Genomic DNA, 14,871 nt, shown 5'->3' on the forward strand with positions numbered 1-14,871 from the left:
CCATCAACACCATCATCTCTTTATTACCATTTTTACTGTATCATATTAAATGCACTATGTAGCTATTGCAAGATAAGTAGAACTACTGACAAGATGGAAAACCAGCTAAAGGAGTCGAGTTTATTTTAAGCCTTGAAAATACACTAGCTTTGAGAAAACAGGAGCTTGTAAAGGACTTTGGTGAATTATAGTCCACTGTCAGAAACGTTGCAGCTAATTAGCAGCTAAAGTTTCCAGAGAGAAGAAACTGTGACATGATGGAATGGCTGTTTGCAGAGTCTCAGCCTATAGGTGTTTTGATGCTGGCATGGTTATTGATGGGGCTTCTACATTAAATTAATTTAAAGGAAGGGGAGCGGCACAAGGTTCCTAAATAAAATGAATGTTCAGTAGCTTATGCCTGTTTACTACTTGCTTACTGACCACTGCTTTTTCAATTATAGTGTTTTCAAGAGATGCTGTTATATGGTGGAAAGTGAGATTTTATGGCCCTTCATCTGTTCTTTATCACTTACTGCTGCTGTTAGTGTTCTGTGGGTTGTGGTAAGAGTTGGAGGCCTTGATCATTGCCTCCTTAAGCACAGAAGAACATATGTCCCTGTCCCAAAGTATTTGCATTGGATCATTCATGGCCTTTTAAGCACATAGCAAGTTATCTTACCACCTCCAAGGGACATGAGGAGCTTCACTGCATGTGCAGAGTCACGTGCAGGAAACCTCCTGCTGGCTCTCAGCAAGTAAGGGTTGACCAAATAGCTCTCAAATTGGCCTCTCCCTAATATTCTGCTTTTCTTTTCACTGCTGAACTTTGAGGCACTTTCTAGAGAAGAAAAGAAGGAATAATGTAACTTGAGGTGAATCTTGGTGACAATGTGATCCAGCATAGAAAGAATTGCCTGCCACTATGGAAATCACTTGTGTGAGGTAGAAACATTTGATTAATGAAATATCACCATTCCAGTTGCATAAATGAACAAATAAAAATGGGTGATAATGACACATAGCTTGCTAAATCTTGCTGTCTTCTCAATGCACATTCACATCACCTCAGCAAAGATCTCTTTGCTTTCAGTTGTTAATTCGTTAATTCCTGTTTTTTCCTTGAAAGAATTATGTGCATATATTGCAGCCTTCCTCCTGTAAATGCTGATTCAGTACTGACCATGCTGGATGTGGTTCAGAGTAATGAAGAGGAGATTACCAGTTTCTTATATGTGGGCTGAATGAGCAGAAACATTTGTGCCTTCTAATATAGCTTACCTCATCAGTGGTACTTTTGAAAAAATAGTATGTTTTAAACAGTCTTTCTTTGTCTGGGTCAGTCTGCACAAAGGAGGGAGCTAGAATTAATTATTGCCACATGTACATTTTTGAAGCTTGCTTCTGCAAATATTATTACAACCTGGATATCATTTCTGTAATTTAAATAAACTATTGGCAATTTACTGACCTCACTCCCATGCAGCTATTTCAGGAATTAGCTCTCCCTCTTGTGGTTACTGTCAACAGCTCCAGTCTGTTATAGAAGAGTGAATCGTGCTCTCAGACTTGCTCACTCTAGTGCTTGCTTGAGATTTTTCTGTGCTCTGTTTATTAACTACAATAGGAGACAAGTTTGTGGAAAACAGCTTCCAAAGCATTCTTCCAACAGTATGCAAGTTCTCCCTGCATTTGCTAAAGCATAACAGATACTTAGAACAGAGTGTATAGATGTCAGCAGAAGTTTTGTTTTGAATACTTTTCCTGAGAAGGAGATCACTATTCCTTTAAGGAATGATCTCTCACTGAAGACAGTCAAATTTAGCCATTCATCTACTACATAAATATTAATTCATAGCTACTAGGTTTTTTTTGTTGTTTTTTTTTCTTCTTGTTTTCATTTTTTTTTGTGGTGTTGGTGATTTGAAATTGTGTTACAAATGCCTGGCCTGTCAAAGCCTGCATACTAATTGTAAGTAAATGTGACTCCTCATCTTTGTAAGGAAATAATATTTTAATCTCAGGACTGTCACTTTACATTGAGAATGATGAAGGCTGGCAGCAGTGTCAAACAGCTCATCACAGCTGATACTTAAAAGGCTCTCAAGCCTTTGGTTAATTGGCGAAACAGTAAAATAAGGAGAGAATCAACAGTGTAGTGAATGATTCCATTTGTATTTCTCCCATTCATAAGAGCCTGGGCTATTTTACGGAAGAATTACTATTTTGTGGGAGAACATAATTCAGCAGGTTTTGGGGAGCCCTGCTTTTGGAAGCAAATTAAAGGAAGATTGATTTTTTAATTAGTGTGTACATAAATCCAGATTTTCAGAAATGCACTTTGAACTCAGAATTTCCAGAATAATTTGCTTTTTATTAATGGCATTAACAGGCAGATTTGCAAAGATCATCATGTAGTAGTTTTGGGAAGTGTGGCTAAATGCAATGGATTTTGAAACCATGGTCCAAAATAGGTCAGATTTGGGTTTATTTTCTCATGGTGGTTTTCTTTGAAAATCTAGCCATGTCAGTCACAGGTATTGCTGCTGGAACTTGCTTACTGACAAACCTGGAGTCAGCCTTTCATAGTGGAACTGTTCTTGAAATTGTGTTGCTATGATCTCAGTTAAAGCCGCCATCCCTAGCTGTCCAGGGGTCTGTTTATGAAGTGCGCTGTAGGCAAGTCACTGTCTCCAGCTCCAGGCTTAAAGTAAGCTATATGAACAATGTTAACATGGCCTCAGTGGGTTCTTGTTGACTACCTTGTGTGCTCTTCCTCTCATCGGGTTTTATTAGCTTAATACCATGCTGTCAGCACCAAGCGCACATCTGCTGGCAAAATATTGTTTATAGATATCTGTTTTTCTAACAGCAGCCTCCCTAGACCTTTGAATCAAGCTGGTTTCCCTAGGCACTCATCTGTAGCATCAGACTTCTTTTCTCTTCCTTGGAGGTGGAACCTTACAGGTTTGCCATTGAGATAAAGATTTGGCTCCCAGAAGTAAAATAAATCCATTGTCACCATCTGCTTTGTTTAGGACCTAGGTGCTCTGTGGGACTTCAGAAGAATCAAACTAGTTTCTTGTTTTTGCTAAGACCTAAAAGCCACACTGAGTCAAATCCCCATGTTTTTGTGTCATGTTCCTGATCCTCGATCCGCCTCATGTTTGAATTGTTTAAGCATCTACTCAGAGCATAACTTCCGCATAAGCCCTGGCCGCAGAATTTGCTTACAGTATAGCATTGAGAGAGCACCAGACTGTAATGTATATATATGAGAAATGCACCTGTTGTATAAATGCTGTAAGGATATGAGGAATTGTCTTGGCAATAGATTCTGTCAGAAGTTCCCAAATCCAAATAGCCTCCTAGTAGTTGGTGTTTCAGGTATGTACTCATTGTATCTAAAAAGCAAATGAGAGGCAAAAAAGCAAATGGAAAAGCTATAATGTGTCTTTTCACAGCCATTAAACTCTTCTAGTGCAAAAATTACCAGTGTGCCATAATACCCAATTTCTGCTGTGGCAGGGATGGAATTCTTGAAGTTATAGTGAATTTGGAAAACAATGAATTCTCTCTCTCACCCACAATTGTGTATGCTGCACATGATAAACTTTTACAAACAGCTTCACTCTCTAAAGGTGTAAAATTGCACTGACATAAAATAGCCTTATTGAAGGAACATCCCCCTAAAAGGGTAAGGAAAGCAGAGGCAGTAGTGTGGCTACGTATGTCTGACTTGCATTTAAAGAAACAGAGCAATGATATTCTGAATGGGAATCGTCAGCCATCTGTAGTCCAAGCAGTTAAGCAAGTTGAGAAAATTCATCAGGGACAGACTGTGCAAACTAGAGGGCTCTTGAATTTACTAGAAACAATCCTAAAGGGGACTGATTTCCCCCTCAGAAGTTACAGAAAAAGAGTTATAAAACTGTATGCCTACGTAACAGAAATTGCCAAACTATGTAAACTGAAGTATGTTCTGAGTGCTGCTTACCACATAATTGTGGGGTACTAAATCATTTGTAGATTATCCGATTCTGAGTCAGTGCTTCATACATAGCAAAGCAGCTCTCTTATTGTGATCTATTGAGGCACAGCCCCTTGTCCACCCCCCACAATCCTCCCCCTGCCTCACACACACTGAGGATGTACCAGCAGCTCCAATGTAGGTTGAAATTGTGAACAGACAACCTTGCTAACCCACCAACTCTACATATCAATGAAGGGAAAGCTTTATGGTCTACATAGCATGTTGATTACATGGTACTATTTAAATCATCTGGGAGATATTTATACATCCTCACAGGAGTGAAAGTACTCTTTAACTTGATAAAAGGACTATATGTCAGAAAGCTGATGGGCAAAATACAGCCAAGGGTTATTGCTTTGGTTCTCAAATCAAACTAGTCTTGATTATATCTAAAATGATAATGGCTCACATTCTTTGTGTAAGAAAGTGCAAAACTGAGCAAAACAAGAAAGAATTAAATGAATATTTTACAACCCATATTTCAGTTCTTCACCTGCTAAGAATAGAGTATCTGACATTACCAGCCTGTGATGGTCAAATTAACATCTATTGATGCTGTAGTTACGATTTTTAACTAAATCTTGTAGCCTTCTTAACTGAATAGTAGTGCCACTTAACATAAAATTAAGGCATAATGAATCTATGCCCTCTTTTAATGGGGTAGCCAATTCAGAATTATTTGCTTTTACAGCACCCCACAGGATAACAAATGGAAATGCTGTGTTCGTGCTGCCAACCCAGTCTCTAGTAATGTTCTACTGTTGTCCCAAAGACTGGCCTCTCTAGCTTGTTGAGCAAGGAGTTGATGTGCACACACAGGCACAAGACATTTATTTCATTTCTGCATAGAGATGAGTGCTGATTAGGTCATTCACAGGACTACCATACCTTCTCTGTAACGCTTCTTGCACCAGCAGCATACTGAATGAACTTTCTTGGATTTATTTCATCTCATTCTGTAATTATGCTTGGATCAATGGAACAACCATAGTTTTTATATAGGAGGCTGTGTATTCATTATTCTTCAGTTTTTCACCTTGCCTTCCCTAAAGTCAGAGGTCTCACTCCTAATTTCAGTGGGAACAGGACTGAGGTAACTATTTCTTACGTTCCCTAACTAGAAGGAAGTTGTTTTAATAATCACAGGTGCTAAACAGAGCAAGCCAATTATGTATCACATTGAGGAGAGGAAAAGAAAATAAGAAGTATGCTTGAAGGTAGAGTCTTTCCAGGAAACCTCTTTGATCTGCATGATGATTTTGTCCTTTAAACTCTCAAATTGTGAGCAAACAACATGAAAATGACTCTGGTGAGATATTTTTCATCATTTTCAGCAATCATTATAGTTTATCTCATCTGTTTATATTAATAAACCTTTGCAATTCTGACACTGAAATCTGTTTTTTCCTAAGAGTGTTCTCCTCAATCACCCATGCACAAACATCCAGTTAATGGGAGGCTGCTGACAGGGAAATTAGCTTCTATCCTCATCCGCCCTCCTCTTTTTTTTTTTTTTTTTTTTTGTTTTGTTTTGTTTGTTTGTTTTATTTTGTTTTATACCAGCAAAAGAGATGAAGCATTCTGTCTTGAGGAATTCATGCAAGGACACCCAGCACTGGAAGAGGCTGAAAGATGTCTGGGGTTTGCATTCCACAGCCTGAGCCTCACAGCCACAAGCAGAGACAGGGGAAAAGAAAGAAAGTCAGAACGGTGTGATGTTGGTTTTCTCTACACAATGGAGGAAAGTTTGGTCTTTTATGAACGTTTGTAGGACTTCGTGGTCTTGTGCATGGAAGAGTACTTTCCTCTATTAAAGTAACTTTTAGACCATCTTCACCTTCTTCTGTAGGATCTGCCCAGAGATACACATATGGAACTTAAAGTCTGGAAACACATTTTCTTCACCTTAAACCAGGAACGGCTTGAAACAACCCTACAGGCTTAGCTGGAAAGCTGCCTGATGGAAAGGGACCTTGATGTTCTGGACACGTTCTGGACAGTCGGCTGAACATGAGCCAGCAGCGTACCCTGGTGGCCAAGAAGGCCAATGGCATCCTGGCTTGTATCAGGAATGGTGTGGCGAGCAGGACTAAGGAAGTCATCCTGCCCCCGTACTCGGCATTGGTGAGGCCTCACCTTGAGTACTGTGTTCAGTTTCGGGCACCTCAGTACAAAAAAGACGTGGAGGTACTGGAGCAGGTCCAGAGAAGGGCAACGAGGCTAGTGAAGGGCTTGGAAAATCAGCCCTATGAGGAGAGGCTGAGGAAGCTGGGGCTGTTTAGTCTGGGGAAGAGGCAGCTGAGGGGAGACCTTATTGCTCTCTTCCAGTACCTGAAAGGTGCTCACAGTGAGAGCAAGGTAGGTCTCTCCTCACTGGTGACAGGTGGCAAGACAAGGGGAAATGGCCTCAAGTTGCGCCAAGGTAAGCTTAGGTTGGGCATTAGGAAACATTTCTTTACAGAAAGGATGGATAAGCATTGGAATAGGCTCCCCAGAGAGGTGGTTGAGTCACTGTCCCTGGATGTGTTTAAGAGCTGTTTGGATGTGGTGCTCAGAGATATAATTTAGCAGAGGGTTGTTAGAGTTAGGGTACTATGGTTAGGCTGCGGTTGGACTTGATAATCCTTGAGGTCCCTTCCAACCTGAGTAATTCTATGATTCTTCTCAGTTATTGCTCAGGGGATGGAGGAGAGGGACAACAGTGATTTAGAAATGGGTGAGTTGTTGGTAGGAAAAAAGAATGGAATTTCAGGGAAACTTAGAGAGCAGCTAATTGGCTTCTGGAGGACTCTATGAGGGTTCAGGTCTCCTCATTCTATCCCGGAAAAAAGAGAAAATGTCTGAAGACATGGTGGGGTTATCTACTGCTGTGGCACTTACCAGGGGAAGTGGCAGCTTTCTGAAACAAAAACTCAGCCAGGGACCCCAGACCCTGACTTGGACTGCTTTGATTTCATCCTGCATAGCAATGAATCTCACATATCTTTCTTAAGAATCAGCTGCGTTTCCAGCTTATTTCCCACCTGGCCCAAAATCTTAGAGTTAGATTCACAGGCAGGCACTGTCTGACTAGCATTGTCCCAGTGGCACAAAGCAAATATAAAGCAGGTCATAAAGACTTTTAAATTGAGTTTACGGTTGCTGCAATGTGCTAGTTATGTAGCCTGCAAGGTAGCAAGGAAATCAAACTACTATCTTGTTCAAATGATATTCCACTAGAGGGTGTACTTACTTACTGCTTATCAATAGTTGTCTTCTTGTTTCTTTGGGTTCCTCTAATTCCCATCTGTCTGATGTTTCCATTTGCTGCTTCTAGGTTGATCCTGGAATTGCACATTTTTCATGGAAGGAGCTAATTACCACAGCACTTTTACTGTGCTCTGGTGATCCATCATTTGCCTTTCTTTGGCTGTTCCAATGCAAATTGTCGTAATTGTTATGACAGTGTGTCTGAAAGAAGGAATTATCTCAGATAAAAGAGAAATTCAGAACTTGGAGTTTGAGTCTAGAAGTAATTTTACAGCTGTTTTGCACAGAGGAGTTTGAAACTCAGCCTTTGGTGGAAAATTCCAAGACAGGTCTCTCATTTGCAGTGGAGTAGTGGGACATACTAGATACCTGCATGGTACACCTTCCAGATTGTTCTCCTATGGTAAGTATGATGGTATGTGACATGCATATGATAGATTATCCATGAGGTCAGTGGATTTGAAAGAACCCTTCCTTTCTCTAGGCCTAATATTCACCCTTACACCTGGTTTAACCCTCTTTCATCCCACATCACTTTCACTTGTTCCTGTAGGTGAAGTTATTTTGATATTTAGTACTTAGAAACTCAGAGCAAGGTTTTGTTCTCCTGTCACCTCAGCTGATGTCTCATACACAAAAGAAACAGATTGTAGCATATTTAGCCAAAAAATCCTGCAAGAGTTACCACAAGGCACATTAGAGAGACCGGATTTTGCATGTATTTACAATTCAGGACATAGTACACTTTATTTCTCTTGCTTGCCCTTCCCACCCCTCTAAAGGAGAAAGGCAGATGCTAATGCAAAATCTTACTTCAGGTTTGTGAAAATCATGGAACAGTAAATAAAATGTGTTACAGGTTTTCTAAGAAGGCAGATGTCTTTAGAAAGTGCTGATATACTAAAAAAAAAAAAGTGTTATTAAGAAGGAATATATTCTAGTAAGATTTGGGAATGAAATTACATAACTGCTATTTTCTTTTTAATTCATTATATTATGTGAACTTCTAAATGATAAAACATTGACAAAACAATAATTTTGATTTCTAATTTTTGTTCCAAGAATAGTTTCTATATTTCAAACTAATTCAAAATAGCTTTTTAACATTTAAAAATGTTTTCCAGAATGGAAATCCCAACTTTTTATGTGGCAGGATTATTTCAAAATGTAAGTTAAGTTTGGATACATAAAAGAAAATTTGGAACCCTTAGACTTTGTTTTGTTCCTTCAGCTGAAGTTTTCAAAACAAATGAAAAGACTAAAACCACATACTTTCTTTAATCAGAAAATAAAACAAAGACCACCTAAACATCCAGCTTCACAATAAAGGTTTGAATTTTGTGTGATTTGTATCCCATAAGAATGTGATACAAGAGCCTGTTTCTCCACTCTACAAGCAGAGAAAACAAATGGATGGTTAGAAATAACAGCTTCCAATGCATTAACAGCAAATAGAAAAATGCATCAGAATAGGAAACTCCATGTCAGAAGCATCAGATTCCTTTGCTCATTGGTTGGCTTGGGACAACCTTTGAGGGAAAGCACTATAGAAGTGTAAATGACAATAAGGGAATGAAGATGGTGCATGAAAGTAGGGGAGAAAAACACTGCAAATGATGTCAGGACCTTAGGATTAACCAATTCATCTTCTTGTTGGGATACAGTGGAGATGAATAGAAGAAGGCAGGAAGAAGTAATCTACCTTAGGAGGCTACTTAATAGAATAATAGCTAAAGCAAAGAGATTATATATAGACATAATTGTGAACTATAATCAAATTCCCATCAGCTTTAAGCAATATTGTGTCTTGTGCACCCAAAGGTGAGTAAAAACAGGAGGGACCAGGACATTTTTAAATAATACACTTTCCAGATGCTTTTTTTCTTCTTAGTCCTAACATAACATAATAATAAGGGATAAAGTTTTAGTTTACTTGTTCTTTCCTCCACATGTCTTTCAAGTATCTAGTCTAAGTTTTGTTTGTTTCTAGAAAAGTTAGAGAAATCCAACTGTACTAGTTACCCTTTGTTGTCACAGCTGCCAGCAGTAGCCTTTATACTTTTTTTTTTTTTTTTTAGTTTGAGCATGTGTATGGTAGAATAATATTACTCAGTGAGAATCACATCCTTCTATTCTGCCATTCACCAACTAAGCCTAGAGCTTACATTGTGCTGATTCCTTTACTCACAAGATATAATACCTCACGCTGCTGTCACTGGTATCGGTTTTAGCAGCATAAGGATTTATTTTGTACGCTGCCAGAAACCAGCCCTCCATTTGGAAACATAGCCTATTTCATGACAAGAAACAAAGAAAAATCTCAGGCTATGGTCTTAACTCATGTAAATCACTGAGATTCAGCAATTTTTAATGCTAGACTTATTTACACCAGAATCTGACCTCCAATTTTTAGTTGATTTTAAACTGCCTTTGGCAATTCACTGGTACAAAAAGAAATATTAAACAAGAGATCTGTCATAGCACTGTATCTGCCTTCCAGTGTTAAACACAGTAGTGAAACTGAGACGGGAATCCTGAATGTTGAGTTTCAGAAAAGGAAATTTTCTAGGCTGTTGAGATAACTTTTTTTTCCAAAGCAGAAAGTACTATTAAATTATAAATGTAGTTTCAAAGCAACTGCATAATTCTGTTGATTTTTCTCCACTTGTACTACCTTCCCTTTTTCCTATGCCCTCATGTCATAGTCAGCATTTATCTCCTTTAGCTTAAAAGATTCTTGCAATGCAGGAGCGTGATATTCACACCAATGTGCCATGCACCACGTGCCAGACTTGAGCAAGATCTTCTGTGGCATCTCCATGTTTCAGATTTTTACTAGCATTAGTACTGAAGGGCTGGTTATTGTCTCCTTGATGGGTCCATGCTCAAGCTTGTAAAGAAAGGCCAACCACCTGTAAGCAACATTTCACTTTCGTTTCAGAGCAACCCAGCACTGGCAAACAGGGTGAATATGGATTACAGAGTAGTATTTCTGGTTTATTTATAAAACAAGCAATATATGCTGTCTGCGTTGTGGTAGCTGTGGAGAATGAGGTAACTAGGCTTAAGTGAGAATTAAGTCAAGTTCTGAAGAATTACATCCCTTCTTTCAGGCTGCATCCTGTAGAAACAAGGTATGGCCACATCTTATCAGGACAGTTACACACTCCAAAGTAAACTTCAAGCAGCTTGAGTTATCAATATCTTGCTATGAAGTCTTAAAAAACCAAACAAACAGTGACTAGGCTCAAGTTCTGCCATCTGTGTATATTAAATAAGGAGATACAGGTTCATTTCCCTGGAGACTAATAGGAAGCTGTCTCATGCAACAGCTTCATTTCTGCCCCCCCTTCTGTAAGCTCTGTCTTTGGAAATATTTTGCATACCTGTAGGCTTTTAGAATTGGGCAACAAGACCTTTGTCTCTGTACAGTGAAATCATAGGACTACCTCCATTATCTAAAGGAGAAAGACTACAAGAAAGTAATAAAAAAGGGGACAGACTCTTTAACAGGCTTTGTGGTGACAGGACAAAGGGAAATGGTTTCAAACTAAAGGAGGGGATGTTTAGATTGGATATAAGGATTTTTTTTTTTTTTAACAATCAGGATAGTGAAGCACAGCAATGGGTTGCCCAAGAAGTAGTTGAAGCCCCATCCCTGGAGACACTCAATGTCAAACTGAACAGGGCTCCAAGCAATATGATGTAGCTGTGTCTTAGTTTCAGTTGGGATGGAACTGTTTTCTTCAGAATGTCTAGTATGATGTTATGCTTTGGTTCTAGGAGAAAAGCAGTGTTGATAACACTGATGTTTATAGTTTTTGTTAAGCACATTGTATAAAGCCAAGTCTATATGCAGTGAAGGACCCAAGGAGTGGGAGGGAACAAAACTGGGACAGCTGACTTAAATTGGCCAACACATTCCATACCATATCATGCAGAAGGAATCTTGAAAGGGGTACTGGTTCATCTCTTCCTTTCTGCTGTTTGGGGTGGGGGACAATAGCTGGGCATTGGTTGCTGAGTGGTGAGTAATTGCTTGTGAATCACTTGTTACATACATACATCATAAAACTAAGAGAAAAGGATAAGAGTTATCTCAACTCACAAGTTCTACTCCCCTCTCCTCTCCCCCATCTGCCAGGTTAAACCACAACAATGTACCTGTTCATTGCAGGGGAGCTGGACTAGATGGCCTTTAAGGATCCAACTCAAATGATTCTCTGATTCTGTTATTTCCTGCAGAACAAAGAATGATCAAGGCAGTTAGAGCTATTAAAAAAAAAAAGCCAAATAATGAATTCAGTTTGCAAAACTGTAATAGGGATGATGAGGAAAATAAACTGTTGTGTGAGGAACAGGATTGTGCTTTTTTTTCCCTGACTGGCACATAAAGGAGATAGGAAGATGCTTGTTCACAGATGAAGATACGCACATTCCCTGGAGCAGCCACATTTATTTTGTATTTACCTTACCTTCTTATATATCTGCTCTGCAGGACTAGACAGCAGGGAATTATATGCCTCTAACTAAAAGAAAGGGAAAATAATTGCTAGTCATCCTTATCTGCTATAGTCAGTATCATCTTGTAGAAGACATTAGTAGTACTAGATAAGACTGAAAAATATTCTGAGTCTGAAAACAGAAAAAAGCAATTGAGAAAATTACAGTAGGAAATAAGCTCTCTCCAGATACAGTCTTCCTGTTCTTGAAGGTCAGAGGACACGAGATGTTGCAGACAATGTGAGAAGATCACTCATGTCACAATTCTTAGCTGAGGCAAATAAATCTACTGACTGCTTCCACATTTGGAAGGTTGGTGTTTTATGAAGACAAATAAATAGACAGACACACAGATGTGTAAGGGACCAAGGGAACTTGACTCATCACCTGGGGTCCAAGAGAGAAAGTGGGGAGGCAGGCCAGGCCCTGTGGGAGCAGGGCAGCCAGCTGTTCTACCCATGTTCTTTTATAGAAACTTACTGGGGAGGAGATGCACAACCACCAGAGAGCCTCACCAAAGGCTCCCAAATGTTCTGGAATTCCTCAGTGTGCAGATGCAGGGGAGTTACTGCCCTGAGGTCAGGCTCTGACTAGACGCAGAACAAAAGCAACAATTAAAAGCATCAGTAGCTCAGCACAGTTTGCAGAATGAGCTGCATGACACTTTTGAGAGTGATCACAAATTAAAGAGTTGACAGCTCGTTGGAGGAGGAGGTGGTGAGTGACCATGGCACTCCAGCTAGGAACAGAATATAGCTAGAAGGGAATTAGCTTGCCACTACCCTATAGAAGAAGTGGTATGGGAAAAAAAGGCAGGATGAAATCTCCTTATACAGTTTCACATTATTTAGAGCTTCGACTTGTCATTTGTCTGTACAATACTTAGAACAAAAGTGTAGTTCAGAGCAAGGTCCATAAGTTTTAAAGGCAACAGAAAATTATATTTTCTGTACCTGCTAGAAGCTTGAGAGAAAACAATTCAGTGCTAAGCTGGATATCTTCTAGCCACGCCAATTTCTGGAAGACTTAGAGAAGTCTTCCCGGTAAGCATCACCATGTTTTTTTTTTTTTTTCCCCAATAGTTTCAAATAATTTCTAGAGGTTTTCTGAAAGACATTCTGCTAGGTGATATAGTCTTTGTTTTGACTGACATCTATGATTTCCAGGAGTACAGCATCTAAAGATGACATAATATAGGTTGGTATTTGTTAGCTGAGGAGATGTTGGAGGACCATTAAGAGACAGTCTGTTAGTATGTTTCCTTCTCATTATATATTTTTCCTTTTGTTGTCAGTAGTCCACATCAACCTCTTGGTTAATGGCTGGGATAGATTTCATTAATACTCTCAGCATCAGCTGGGGATGTAGTTTACACTATAAAATTAGATCCTCACTTGCATTCTTCTTTCTGAAATATGGATGAAGTGAACTACTGCAGTTCTTGGTAATCAGTCCTGTTCTTTCTGATATTGTCCAACCACAGAAAGGAGAGGTAAAGGAAGGAAAATGAACAATGTAATCCAGATTTGTAAGAGCAGTTCTGGAGAAAGACAATGTAAGGACAGATATTTTAGAGTTGCACTAGACTTGGCTGATCAATCATTTTTAATGTTTCTATTCATACACTGTAATTTAGGTTTACAGGAATAGAGCATCTCTATTCTAATAACAATTAACACCTGGAATTTTTACATACGCCCTGTGAATTTAAGAAGATGTAGAAGAGAGCCAATGCATCTCCTGATGTGTAAGTGATCCTGGATCACTAGGATGGCTCAATAGCCTCCATGAGTGATTTACAGATAAGGGAACTACGTGGCTATAACCAGCACCTATATAAAGATGAGCTGCTGTTTGGCTTTGATTCTGCCTCCTGTACCAATGAATTGGTGCCTCATGCTGCAGAACTAACATTAAGCTCAGTCCATTGAAAATCACCTCACACTTCTGCTAGCAAAGGAATTTGTTAGGAGCCAGACTCTGCTTGTTACTTCTGTTTGGTAGTATCTTCCTGCTGGAAGAAGACTCAGTGAAATCAGCAGGGCTGCTCAAGGTGTTGACAGTAATAGTAACAACTTTTTTAAAGCCTGGGTCAACAAAGACAAATCCTGAAACAATTAGAACTAAGACAAATTTAGAAAAACACTTGCCTCTTTTTACTCCATCTAGTTTTGGAGCAATTGTGTACATCAGAAAGGAAGCATGATTGGCACCTCACAAATGTGCCACATGGTTATTAAACTAATGCATTTTCTTAGTAGTACTAAGAGAGATCCTCCTTCTTCAAATAATGCATATAGCCTATTCAGCCAGAGATAGAACATATCCATTCTTCTTGTAATGTATAATGCTATTTTGAGCTCTATAAAACATTCTTTTTTACTAGACATAAAGTCCAGAAAGAGCAAAGTACAGAGACTATGTACTGTAACTAAAGGTAGACTACAGCTGTGTTCTGCTCACAAAGAAGTGAAATTGCTACTATCAGGTTCACAACAATACCAGGCAAAATATTTCACAGATATGTCAATAATATAGAAAGAAGAGCCAAACTCACCAAAACAGTGAAGGAGATTTCTGTTAATACAGTGCTCCTCAGGAAACCATAGGTTCAAGAGATGTTCTCCCTTCTGTAGCTGGCCCTTATATGAGTCCAGGGTAGCTCCACCCTGGGGTTTACCACTTATGGTCTATTGGTACAAGCTGTGCCTGTGTACAGGTGCAAGCAATTTGTCTGTGTTCCCTAGGATAGCTGCATCTCTTCACCAGGTGCACAATCACTGGTTCAAGCCATGACCTAACAGTTCCTCAACAGTCTGTTCAGCAAGTTCTGTTAAAAAAAAAGACTTTGGGGGGAAAACCAGTCTTCTAATTTGGTTCAAATGGTTGGAGTTAAAAGAGGGGTAGCTCTGAAAGTGTTGAAATATTATTCCAGCAATTCTAGAATAATATTACTACTTTGTAATACATGCAGCAAGGTGTCAATTCACCTGACTCAATTTTATCAATGCAAATGCAACAACACGCTCTTTCCCCACCTAAATTCCGTGTTGGCATTGAGTTCCCTGGTATAAAATACATTTAAATGAAAAGATCTGCTACGGTCT

General features: G+C 39.2%; 2 long non-coding RNA genes across 7 annotated transcripts in view; one reads left to right on the plus strand and one right to left on the minus strand.

Annotated features, from left to right (window-relative positions):
• LOC116231192 (uncharacterized) overlaps nucleotides 1-14,871 on the plus strand; it is a 120,305-nt gene that overhangs the window by 27,147 nt on the left and 78,287 nt on the right. Inside the window, exon 5 of one of the 5 annotated variants that reach the window (XR_016466037.1) lies at nucleotides 7,329-8,184. The exons of 3 other annotated variants lie outside the window; for them this stretch is intronic. This is a non-coding gene — a long non-coding RNA (uncharacterized LOC116231192). Of the gene's footprint in view, nucleotides 1-5,575; nucleotides 6,869-7,328; nucleotides 8,185-14,871 lie in introns of those variants that run through there. One more of the 5 variants, XR_004167402.2, reaches the window with a different exon arrangement.
• LOC116231194 (uncharacterized) lies at nucleotides 8,397-14,852 on the minus strand. Of its 2 annotated transcripts, XR_004167404.2 has the most exons (4): nucleotides 14,322-14,852; nucleotides 11,737-11,790; nucleotides 11,426-11,500; nucleotides 8,397-10,173 (listed from the first exon to the last, which is right to left on the minus strand). It is a non-coding gene; the product is annotated as an uncharacterized LOC116231194 (long non-coding RNA). The 2 variants fall into 2 exon arrangements; XR_016466413.1 differs by lacking the exon at nucleotides 11,737-11,790 and having other exon boundaries at nucleotides 14,322-14,848.

The sequence above is a fragment of the Phasianus colchicus genome, chromosome 4, assembly GCF_987193195.1.
Source record: "Phasianus colchicus chromosome 4, bPhaCol1.hap1.1, whole genome shotgun sequence".
NCBI classification, from domain to species: Eukaryota; Metazoa; Chordata; class Aves; order Galliformes; family Phasianidae; genus Phasianus; species Phasianus colchicus.